This window comes from Lepisosteus platostomus, chromosome 8 (genome assembly GCF_059453375.1).
Source record: "Lepisosteus platostomus isolate fLepPlt1 chromosome 8, fLepPlt1.hap1, whole genome shotgun sequence".
Classification (NCBI taxonomy): domain Eukaryota; kingdom Metazoa; phylum Chordata; class Actinopteri; order Semionotiformes; family Lepisosteidae; genus Lepisosteus; species Lepisosteus platostomus.
This window is the reverse complement of record NC_142618.1, coordinates 33,906,057-33,918,622: the sequence shown is the minus strand read 5'-3', so window position 1 is coordinate 33,918,622 and position 12,566 is coordinate 33,906,057.

Here is a 12,566-nt window from a genome sequence, read left to right as displayed (position 1 = left end):
TCTTTTGAGCCTTTCAGTTACATAGGGATTCAGTTGTCTGAAAAAACACGTTTATTTCGGGCTAAAAAACACGTTTTCAAAAGTGTGCTGTTAATGCCCCATAACTTACATGGGGGTGACCAAACTTGCAGAAACATGTTTATTTCTGCTGAAAAACATGTTTTGACACTTTCTGCACACTGGGGTTAAGAGCTGAGTGTGTGGGCTCTTTTGAGCCTTGCAGTTACATAGGGATTCAGTTGTCTGAAAAAACGCGTTTATTTCGGGCTTAAAAACACGTTTTCAAAAATGTGCTGTTACTGCCCCATAACTTACATGGGGTTGACCAAACTTGCAGAAACATGTTTATTTCTGCTGAAAAACACGTTTTGACACTTTCTGCACACTGGGGTTAAGAGCTGAGTGTGTGGGCTCTTTTGAGCCTTGCAGTTACATAGGGATTCAGTTGTCTGAAAAAACGCGTTTATTTCGGGCTGAAAAACACGTTTTCAAAAGTGTGCTGTTACTGCCCCATAACTTACATGGGGTTGACCAAACTTGCAGAAACATGTTTATTTCTGCTGAAAAACACGTTTTGACACTTTCTGCACACTGGGGTTAAGAGCTGAGTGTGTGGGCTCTTTTGAGCCTTTCAGTTACATAGGGATTCAGTTGTCTGAAAAAACACGTTTATTTCGGGCTGAAAAACACGTTTTCAAAAGTGTGCTGTTACTGCCCCATAACTTACATGGGGGTGACCAAACTAGCAGAAACATGTTTATTTCTGCTGAAAAACACGTTTTGACACTTTCTGCACACTGGGGTTAAGAGCTGAGTGTGTGGGCTCTTTTGAGCCTTTCAGTTACATAGGGATTCAGTTGTCTGAAAAAACACGTTTATTTCGGGCTGAAAAACACGTTTTCAAAAGTGTGCTGTTACTGCCCCATAACTTACATGGGGGTGACCAAACTTGCAGAAACATGTTTATTTCTGCTGAAAAACATGTTTTGACACTTTCTGTACACTGGGGTTAAGAGCTGAGTGTGTGGGCTCTTTTGAGCCTTGCAGTTACATAGGGATTCAGTTGTCTGAAAAAACGCGTTTATTTCGGGCTGAAAAACACGTTTTCAAAAGTGTGCTGTTACTGCCCCATAACTTACATGGGGTTGACCAAACTTGCAGAAACATGTTTATTTCTGCTGAAAAACACGTTTTGACACTTTCTGCACACTGGGGTTAAGAGCTGAGTGTGTGGGCTCTTTTGAGCCTTTCAGTTACTTAGGGATTCAGTTGTCTGAAAAAACGCGTTTATTTCGGGCTGAAAAACACGTTTTCAAAAGTGTGCTGTTACTGCCCCATAACTTACATGGGGGTGACCAAACTTGCAGAAACATGTTTATTTCTGCTGAAAAACATGTTTTGACACTTTCTGTACACTGGGGTTAAGAGCTGAGTGTGTGGGCTCTTTTGAGCCTTGCAGTTACATAGGGATTCAGTTGTCTGAAAAAACGCGTTTATTTCGGGCTGAAAAACACGTTTTCAAAAGTGTGCTGTTACTGCCCCATAACTTACATGGGGGTGACCAAACTTGCAGAAACATGTTTATTTCTGCTGAAAAACATGTTTTGACACTTTCTGCACACTGGGGTTAAGAGCTGAGTGTGTGGGCTCTTTTGAGCCTTGCAGTTACAGAGGGATTCAGTTGTCTGAAAAAACGCGTTTATTTCGGGCTGAAAAACACGTTTTCAAAAGTGTGCTGTTACTGCCCCATAACTTACATGGGGTTGACCAAACTTGCAGAAACATGTTTATTTCTGCTGAAAAACACGTTTTGACACTTTCTGCACACTGGGGTTAAGAGCTGAGTGTGTGGGCTCTTTTGAGCCTTGCAGTTACATAGGGATTCAGTTGTCTGAAAAAACGCGTTTATTTCGGGCTGAAAAACACGTTTTCAAAAGTGTGCTGTTACTGCCCCATAACTTACATGGGGTTGACCAAACTTGCAGAAACATGTTTATTTCTGCTGAAAAACACGTTTTGACACTTTCTGCACACTGGGGTTAAGAGCTGAGTGTGTGGGCTCTTTTGAGCCTTGCAGTTACATAGGGATTCAGTTGTCTGAAAAAACGCGTTTATTTCGGGCTGAAAAACACGTTTTCAAAAGTGTGCTGTTACTGCCCCATAACTTACATGGGGGTGACCAAACTTGCAGAAACATGTTTATTTCTGCTGAAAAACACGTTTTGACACTTTCTGCACACTGGGGTTAAGAGCTGAGTGTGTGGGCTCTTTTGAGCCTTTCAGTTACATAGGGATTCAGTTGTCTGAAAAAACACGTTTATTTCGGGCTGAAAAACACGTTTTCAAAAGTGTGCTGTTACTGCCCCATAACTTACATGGGGGTGACCAAACTTGCAGAAACATGTTTATTTCTGCTGAAAAACATGTTTTGACACTTTCTGCACACTGGGGTTAAGAGCTGAGTGTGTGGGCTCTTTTGAGCCTTTCAGTTACATAAGGATTCAGTTGTCTGAAAAAACGCGTTTATTTCGGGCTGAAAAACACGTTTTCAAAAGTGTGCTGTTACTGCCCCATAACTTACATGGGGGTGAACAAACTTGCAGAAACATGTTTATTTCTGCTGAAAAACACGTTTTGACACTTTCTGCACACTGGGGTTAAGAGCTGAGTGTGTGGGCTCTTTTGAGCCTTTCAGTTACATAGGGATTCAGTTGTCTGAAAAAACACGTTTATTTCGGGCTGAAAAACACGTTTTCAAAAGTGTGCTGTTACTGCCCCATAACTTACATGGGGGTGACCAAACTTGCAGAAACATGTTTATTTCTGCTGAAAAAACATGTTTTGACACTTTCTGCACACTGGGGTTAAGAGCTGAGTGTGTGGGCTCTTTTGAGCCTTGCAGTTACACAGGGATTCAGTTGTCTGAAAAAACGCGTTTATTTCGGGCTGAAAAACACGTTTTTAAAAGTGTACTGTTACTGCCCCATAACTTACATGGGGGTGACCAAACTTGCAGAAACATGTTTATTTCTGCTGAAAAACACGTTTTGACACTTTCTGCACACTGGGGTTAAGAGCTGAGTGTGTGGGCTCTTTTGAGCCTTTCAGTTACATAAGGATTCAGTTGTCTGAAAAAACGCGTTTATTTCGGGCTGAAAAACACGTTTTCAAAAGTGTGCTGTTACTGCCCCATAACTTACATGGGGGTGACCAAACTTGCAGAAACATGTTTATTTCTGCTGAAAAACATGTTTTGACACTTTCTGTACACTGGGGTTAAGAGCTGAGTGTGTGGGCTCTTTTGAGCCTTGCAGTTACATAGGGATTCAGTTGTCTGAAAAAACGCGTTTATTTCGGGCTGAAAAACACGTTTTCAAAAGTGTGCTGTTACTGCCCCATAACTTACATGGGGTTGACCAAACTTGCAGAAACATGTTTATTTCTGCTGAAAAACACGTTTTGACACTTTCTGCACACTGGGGTTAAGAGCTGAGTGTGTGGGCTCTTTTGAGCCTTGCAGTTACATAGGGATTCAGTTGTCTGAAAAAACGCGTTTATTTCGGGCTGAAAAACACGTTTTCAAAAGTGTGCTGTTACTGCCCCATAACTTACATGGGGGTGACCAAACTTGCAGAAACATGTTTATTTCTGCTGAAAAACACGTTTTGACACTTTCTGCACACTGGGGTTAAGAGCTGAGTGTGTGGGCTCTTTTGAGCCTTTCAGTTACATAGGGATTCAGTTGTCTGAAAAAACACGTTTATTTCGGGCTGAAAAACACGTTTTCAAAAGTGTGCTGTTACTGCCCCATAACTTACATGGGGGTGACCAAACTTGCAGAAACATGTTTATTTCTGCTGAAAAACACGTTTTGACACTTTCTGCACACTGGGGTTAAGAGCTGAGTGTGTGGGCTCTTTTGAGCCTTTCAGTTACATAAGGATTCAGTTGTCTGAAAAAACGCGTTTATTTCGGGCTGAAAAACACGTTTTCAAAAGTGTGCTGTTACTGCCCCATAACTTACATGGGGGTGACCAAACTTGCAGAAACATGTTTATTTCTGCTGAAAAACATGTTTTGACACTTTCTGTACACTGGGGTTAAGAGCTGAGTGTGTGGGCTCTTTTGAGCCTTGCAGTTACATAGGGATTCAGTTGTCTGAAAAAACGCGTTTATTTCGGGCTGAAAAACACGTTTTCAAAAGTGTGCTGTTACTGCCCCATAACTTACATGGGGTTGACCAAACTTGCAGAAACATGTTTATTTCTGCTGAAAAACACGTTTTGACACTTTCTGCACACTGGGGTTAAGAGCTGAGTGTGTGGGCTCTTTTGAGCCTTGCAGTTACATAGGGATTCAGTTGTCTGAAAAAACGCGTTTATTTCGGGCTGAAAAACACGTTTTCAAAAGTGTGCTGTTACTGCCCCATAACTTACATGGGGGTGACCAAACTTGCAGAAACATGTTTATTTCTGCTGAAAAACACGTTTTGACACTTTCTGCACACTGGGGTTAAGAGCTGAGTGTGTGGGCTCTTTTGAGCCTTTCAGTTACATAGGGATTCAGTTGTCTGAAAAAACACGTTTATTTCGGGCTGAAAAACACGTTTTCAAAAGTGTGCTGTTACTGCCCCATAACTTACATGGGGGTGACCAAACTTGCAGAAACATGTTTATTTCTGCTGAAAAACATGTTTTGACACTTTCTGCACACTGGGGTTAAGAGCTGAGTGTGTGGGCTCTTTTGAGCCTTGCAGTTACATAGGGAATCAGTTGTCTGAAAAAACGCGTTTATTTCGGGCTGAAAAACACGTTTTCAAAAGTGTGCTGTTACTGCCCCATAACTTACATGGGGTTGACCAAACTTGCAGAAACATGTTTATTTCTGCTGAAAAACACGTTTTGACACTTTCTGCACACTGGGGTTAAGAGCTGAGTGTGTGGGCTCTTTTGAGCCTTTCAGTTACATAGGGATTCAGTTGTCTGAAAAAACACGTTTATTTCGGGCTGAAAAACACGTTTTCAAAAGTGTGCTGTTACTGCCCCATAACTTACATGGGGGTGACCAAACTTGCAGAAACATGTTTATTTCTGCTGAAAAACATGTTTTGACACTTTCTGCACACTGGGGTTAAGAGCTGAGTGTGTGGGCTCTTTTGAGCCTTGCAGTTACATAGGGATTCAGTTGTCTGAAAAAATGCGTTTATTTCGGGCTGAAAAACACGTTTTCAAAAGTGTGCTGTTACTGCCCCATAACTTACATGGGGTTGACCAAACTTGCAGAAACTTGTTTATTTCTGCTGAAAAACATGTTTTGACACTTTCTGCACACTGGGGTGAAGAGCTGAGTGTGTGGGCTCTTTTGAGCCTTGCAGTTACACAGGGATTCAGTTGTCTGAAAAAACGCGTTTATTTCGGGCTGAAAAACACGTTTTTAAAAGTGTCCTGTTACTGCCCCATAACTTACATGGGGGTGACCAAACTTGCAGAAACATGTTTATTTCTGCTGAAAAACACGTTTTGACACTTTCTGCACACTGGGGTTAAGAGCTGAGTGTGTGGGCTCTTTTGAGCCTTTCAGTTACATAGGGATTCAGTTGTCTGAAAAAACGCGTTTATATCGGGCTGAAAAACACGTTTTCAAAAGTGTGCTGTTACTGCCCCATAACTTACATGGGGGTGACCAAACTTGCAGAAACATGTTTATTTCTGCTGAAAAACATGTTTTGACACTTTCTGCACACTGGGGTTAAGAGCTGAGTGTGTGGGCTCTTTTGAGCCTTGCAGTTACATAGGGAATCAGTTGTCTGAAAAAACGCGTTTATTTCGGGCTGAAAAACACGTTTTCAAAAGTGTGCTGTTACTGCCCCATAACTTACATGGGGTTGACCAAACTTGCAGAAACATGTTTATTTCTGCTGAAAAACACGTTTTGACACTTTCTGCACACTGGGGTTAAGAGCTGAGTGTGTGGGCTCTTTTGAGCCTTTCAGTTACATAGGGATTCAGTTGTCTGAAAAAACACGTTTATTTCGGGCTGAAAAACACGTTTTCAAAAGTGTGCTGTTACTGCCCCATAACTTACATGGGGGTGACCAAACTTGCAGAAACATGTTTATTTCTGCTGAAAAACATGTTTTGACACTTTCTGCACACTGGGGTTAAGAGCTGAGTGTGTGGGCTCTTTTGAGTCTTGCAGTTACATAGGGATTCAGTTGTCTGAAAAAACGCGTTTATTTCGGGCTGAAAAACACGTTTTCAAAAGTGTGCTGTTACTGCCCCATAACTTACATGGGGGTGACCAAACTTGCAGAAACATGTTTATTTCTGCTGAAAAACATGTTTTGACACTTTCTGCACACTGGGGTTAAGAGCTGAGTGTGTGGGCTCTTTTGAGCCTTGCAGTTACATAGGGATTCAGTTGTCTGAAAAAACGCGTTTATTTCGGGCTGAAAAACACGTTTTCAAAAGTGTGCTGTTACTGCCCCATAACTTACATGGGGTTGACCAAACTTGCAGAAACATGTTTATTTCTGCTGAAAAACACGTTTTGACACTTTCTGCACACTGGGGTTAAGAGCTGAGTGTGTGGGCTCTTTTGAGCCTTGCAGTTACATAGGGATTCAGTTGTCTGAAAAAACGCGTTTATTTCGGGCTGAAAAACACGTTTTCAAAAGTGTGCTGTTACTGCCCCATAACTTACATGGGGTTGACCAAACTTGCAGAAACATGTTTATTTCTGCTGAAAAACACGTTTTGACACTTTCTGCACACTGGGGTTAAGAGCTGAGTGTGTGGGCTCTTTTGAGCCTTGCAGTTACATAGGGATTCAGTTGTCTGAAAAAACGCGTTTATTTCGGGCTGAAAAACACGTTTTCAAAAGTGTGCTGTTACTGCCCCATAACTTACATGGGGGTGACCAAACTTGCAGAAACATGTTTATTTCTGCTGAAAAACATGTTTTGACACTTTCTGCACACTGGGGTTAAGAGCTGAGTGTGTGGGCTCTTTTGAGCCTTTCAGTTACATAAGGATTCAGTTGTCTGAAAAAACGCGTTTATTTCGGGCTGAAAAACACGTTTTCAAAAGTGTGCTGTTACTGCCCCATAACTTACATGGGGGTGAACAAACTTGCAGAAACATGTTTATTTCTGCTGAAAAACACGTTTTGACACTTTCTGCACACTGGGGTTAAGAGCTGAGTGTGTGGGCTCTTTTGAGCCTTTCAGTTACATAGGGATTCAGTTGTCTGAAAAAACACGTTTATTTCGGGCTGAAAAACACGTTTTCAAAAGTGTGCTGTTACTGCCCCATAACTTACATGGGGGTGACCAAACTTGCAGAAACATGTTTATTTCTGCTGAAAAACATGTTTTGACACTTTCTGCACACTGGGGTTAAGAGCTGAGTGTGTGGGCTCTTTTGAGCCTTGCAGTTACATAGGGAATCAGTTGTCTGAAAAAACGCGTTTATTTCGGGCTGAAAAACACGTTTTCAAAAGTGTGCTGTTACTGCCCCATAACTTACATGGGGTTGACCAAACTTGCAGAAACATGTTTATTTCTGCTGAAAAACACGTTTTGACACTTTCTGCACACTGGGGTTAAGAGCTGAGTGTGTGGGCTCTTTTGAGCCTTTCAGTTACATAGGGATTCAGTTGTCTGAAAAAACACGTTTATTTCGGGCTGAAAAACACGTTTTCAAAAGTGTGCTGTTACTGCCCCATAACTTACATGGGGGTGACCAAACTTGCAGAAACATGTTTATTTCTGCTGAAAAACATGTTTTGACACTTTCTGCACACTGGGGTTAAGAGCTGAGTGTGTGGGCTCTTTTGAGCCTTGCAGTTACATAGGGATTCAGTTGTCTGAAAAAATGCGTTTATTTCGGGCTGAAAAACACGTTTTCAAAAGTGTGCTGTTACTGCCCCATAACTTACATGGGGTTGACCAAACTTGCAGAAACTTGTTTATTTCTGCTGAAAAACATGTTTTGACACTTTCTGCACACTGGGGTGAAGAGCTGAGTGTGTGGGCTCTTTTGAGCCTTGCAGTTACACAGGGATTCAGTTGTCTGAAAAAACGCGTTTATTTCGGGCTGAAAAACACGTTTTTAAAAGTGTCCTGTTACTGCCCCATAACTTACATGGGGGTGACCAAACTTGCAGAAACATGTTTATTTCTGCTGAAAAACACGTTTTGACACTTTCTGCACACTGGGGTTAAGAGCTGAGTGTGTGGGCTCTTTTGAGCCTTTCAGTTACATAGGGATTCAGTTGTCTGAAAAAACGCGTTTATATCGGGCTGAAAAACACGTTTTCAAAAGTGTGCTGTTACTGCCCCATAACTTACATGGGGGTGACCAAACTTGCAGAAACATGTTTATTTCTGCTGAAAAACATGTTTTGACACTTTCTGCACACTGGGGTTAAGAGCTGAGTGTGTGGGCTCTTTTGAGCCTTGCAGTTACATAGGGAATCAGTTGTCTGAAAAAACGCGTTTATTTCGGGCTGAAAAACACGTTTTCAAAAGTGTGCTGTTACTGCCCCATAACTTACATGGGGTTGACCAAACTTGCAGAAACATGTTTATTTCTGCTGAAAAACACGTTTTGACACTTTCTGCACACTGGGGTTAAGAGCTGAGTGTGTGGGCTCTTTTGAGCCTTTCAGTTACATAGGGATTCAGTTGTCTGAAAAAACACGTTTATTTCGGGCTGAAAAACACGTTTTCAAAAGTGTGCTGTTACTGCCCCATAACTTACATGGGGGTGACCAAACTTGCAGAAACATGTTTATTTCTGCTGAAAAACATGTTTTGACACTTTCTGCACACTGGGGTTAAGAGCTGAGTGTGTGGGCTCTTTTGAGTCTTGCAGTTACATAGGGATTCAGTTGTCTGAAAAAACGCGTTTATTTCGGGCTGAAAAACACGTTTTCAAAAGTGTGCTGTTACTGCCCCATAACTTACATGGGGGTGACCAAACTTGCAGAAACATGTTTATTTCTGCTGAAAAACATGTTTTGACACTTTCTGCACACTGGGGTTAAGAGCTGAGTGTGTGGGCTCTTTTGAGCCTTGCAGTTACATAGGGATTCAGTTGTCTGAAAAAACGCGTTTATTTCGGGCTGAAAAACACGTTTTCAAAAGTGTGCTGTTACTGCCCCATAACTTACATGGGGTTGACCAAACTTGCAGAAACATGTTTATTTCTGCTGAAAAACACGTTTTGACACTTTCTGCACACTGGGGTTAAGAGCTGAGTGTGTGGGCTCTTTTGAGCCTTGCAGTTACATAGGGATTCAGTTGTCTGAAAAAACGCGTTTATTTCGGGCTGAAAAACACGTTTTCAAAAGTGTGCTGTTACTGCCCCATAACTTACATGGGGTTGACCAAACTTGCAGAAACATGTTTATTTCTGCTGAAAAACACGTTTTGACACTTTCTGCACACTGGGGTTAAGAGCTGAGTGTGTGGGCTCTTTTGAGCCTTGCAGTTACATAGGGATTCAGTTGTCTGAAAAAACGCGTTTATTTCGGGCTGAAAAACACGTTTTCAAAAGTGTGCTGTTACTGCCCCATAACTTACATGGGGGTGACCAAACTTGCAGAAACATGTTTATTTCTGCTGAAAAACACGTTTTGACACTTTCTGCACACTGGGGTTAAGAGCTGAGTGTGTGGGCTCTTTTGAGCCTTTCAGTTACATAGGGATTCAGTTGTCTGAAAAAACACGTTTATTTCGGGCTGAAAAACACGTTTTCAAAAGTGTGCTGTTACTGCCCCATAACTTACATGGGGGTGACCAAACTTGCAGAAACATGTTTATTTCTGCTGAAAAACATGTTTTGACACTTTCTGCACACTGGGGTTAAGAGCTGAGTGTGTGGGCTCTTTTGAGCCTTTCAGTTACATAAGGATTCAGTTGTCTGAAAAAACGCGTTTATTTCGGGCTGAAAAACACGTTTTCAAAAGTGTGCTGTTACTGCCCCATAACTTACATGGGGGTGAACAAACTTGCAGAAACATGTTTATTTCTGCTGAAAAACACGTTTTGACACTTTCTGCACACTGGGGTTAAGAGCTGAGTGTGTGGGCTCTTTTGAGCCTTTCAGTTACATAGGGATTCAGTTGTCTGAAAAAACACGTTTATTTCGGGCTGAAAAACACGTTTTCAAAAGTGTGCTGTTACTGCCCCATAACTTACATGGGGGTGACCAAACTTGCAGAAACATGTTTATTTCTGCTGAAAAAACATGTTTTGACACTTTCTGCACACTGGGGTTAAGAGCTGAGTGTGTGGGCTCTTTTGAGCCTTGCAGTTACACAGGGATTCAGTTGTCTGAAAAAACGCGTTTATTTCGGGCTGAAAAACACGTTTTTAAAAGTGTACTGTTACTGCCCCATAACTTACATGGGGGTGACCAAACTTGCAGAAACATGTTTATTTCTGCTGAAAAACACGTTTTGACACTTTCTGCACACTGGGGTTAAGAGCTGAGTGTGTGGGCTCTTTTGAGCCTTTCAGTTACATAAGGATTCAGTTGTCTGAAAAAACGCGTTTATTTCGGGCTGAAAAACACGTTTTCAAAAGTGTGCTGTTACTGCCCCATAACTTACATGGGGGTGACCAAACTTGCAGAAACATGTTTCTTTCTGCTGAAAAACATGTTTTGACACTTTCTGTACACTGGGGTTAAGAGCTGAGTGTGTGGGCTCTTTTGAGCCTTGCAGTTACATAGGGATTCAGTTGTCTGAAAAAACGCGTTTATTTCGGGCTGAAAAACACGTTTTCAAAAGTGTGCTGTTACTGCCCCATAACTTACATGGGGGTGACCAAACTTGCAGAAACATGTTTATTTCTGCTGAAAAACACGTTTTGACACTTTCTGCACACTGGGGTTAAGAGCTGAGTGTGTGGGCTCTTTTGAGCCTTTCAGTTACATAGGGATTCAGTTGTCTGAAAAAACACGTTTATTTCGGGCTGAAAAACACGTTTTCAAAAGTGTGCTGTTACTGCCCCATAACTTACATGGGGGTGACCAAACTTGCAGAAACATGTTTATTTCTGCTGAAAAACATGTTTTGACACTTTCTGCACACTGGGGTTAAGAGCTGAGTGTGTGGGCTCTTTTGAGCCTTTCAGTTACATAGGGATTCAGTTGTCTGAAAAAACGCGTTTATATCGGGCTGAAAAACACGTTTTCAAAAGTGTGCAGTTACTGCCCCATAACTTACATGGGGGTGACCAAACTTGCAGAAACATGTTTATTTCTGCTGAAAAACATGTTTTGACACTTTCTGCACACTGGGGTTAAGAGCTGAGTGTGTGGGCTCTTTTGAGCCTTGCAGTTACATAGGGAATCAGTTGTCTGAAAAAACGCGTTTATTTCGGGCTGAAAAACACGTTTTCAAAAGTGTGCTGTTACTGCCCCATAACTTACATGGGGTTGACCAAACTTGCAGAAACATGTTTATTTCTGCTGAAAAACACGTTTTGACACTTTCTGCACACTGGGGTTAAGAGCTGAGTGTGTGGGCTCTTTTGAGCCTTTCAGTTACATAGGGATTCAGTTGTCTGAAAAAACACGTTTATTTCGGGCTGAAAAACACGTTTTCAAAAGTGTGCTGTTACTGCCCCATAACTTACATGGGGGTGACCAAACTTGCAGAAACATGTTTATTTCTGCTGAAAAACATGTTTTGACACTTTCTGCACACTGGGGTTAAGAGCTGAGTGTGTGGGCTCTTTTGAGCCTTGCAGTTACATAGGGATTCAGTTGTCTGAAAAAATGCGTTTATTTCGGGCTGAAAAACACGTTTTCAAAAGTGTGCTGTTACTGCCCCATAACTTACATGGGGTTGACCAAACTTGCAGAAACTTGTTTATTTCTGCTGAAAAACATGTTTTGACACTTTCTGCACACTGGGGTGAAGAGCTGAGTGTGTGGGCTCTTTTGAGCCTTGCAGTTACACAGGGATTCAGTTGTCTGAAAAAACGCGTTTATTTCGGGCTGAAAAACACGTTTTTAAAAGTGTCCTGTTACTGCCCCATAACTTACATGGGGGTGACCAAACTTGCAGAAACATGTTTATTTCTGCTGAAAAACACGTTTTGACACTTTCTGCACACTGGGGTTAAGAGCTGAGTGTGTGGGCTCTTTTGAGCCTTTCAGTTACATAGGGATTCAGTTGTCTGAAAAAACGCGTTTATATCGGGCTGAAAAACACGTTTTCAAAAGTGTGCTGTTACTGCCCCATAACTTACATGGGGGTGACCAAACTTGCAGAAACATGTTTATTTCTGCTGAAAAACATGTTTTGACACTTTCTGCACACTGGGGTTAAGAGCTGAGTGTGTGGGCTCTTTTGAGCCTTGCAGTTACATAGGGAATCAGTTGTCTGAAAAAACGCGTTTATTTCGGGCTGAAAAACACGTTTTCAAAAGTGTGCTGTTACTGCCCCATAACTTACATGGGGTTGACCAAACTTGCAGAAACATGTTTATTTCTGCTGAAAAACACGTTTTGACACTTTCTGCACACTGGGGTTAAGAGCTGAGTGTGTGG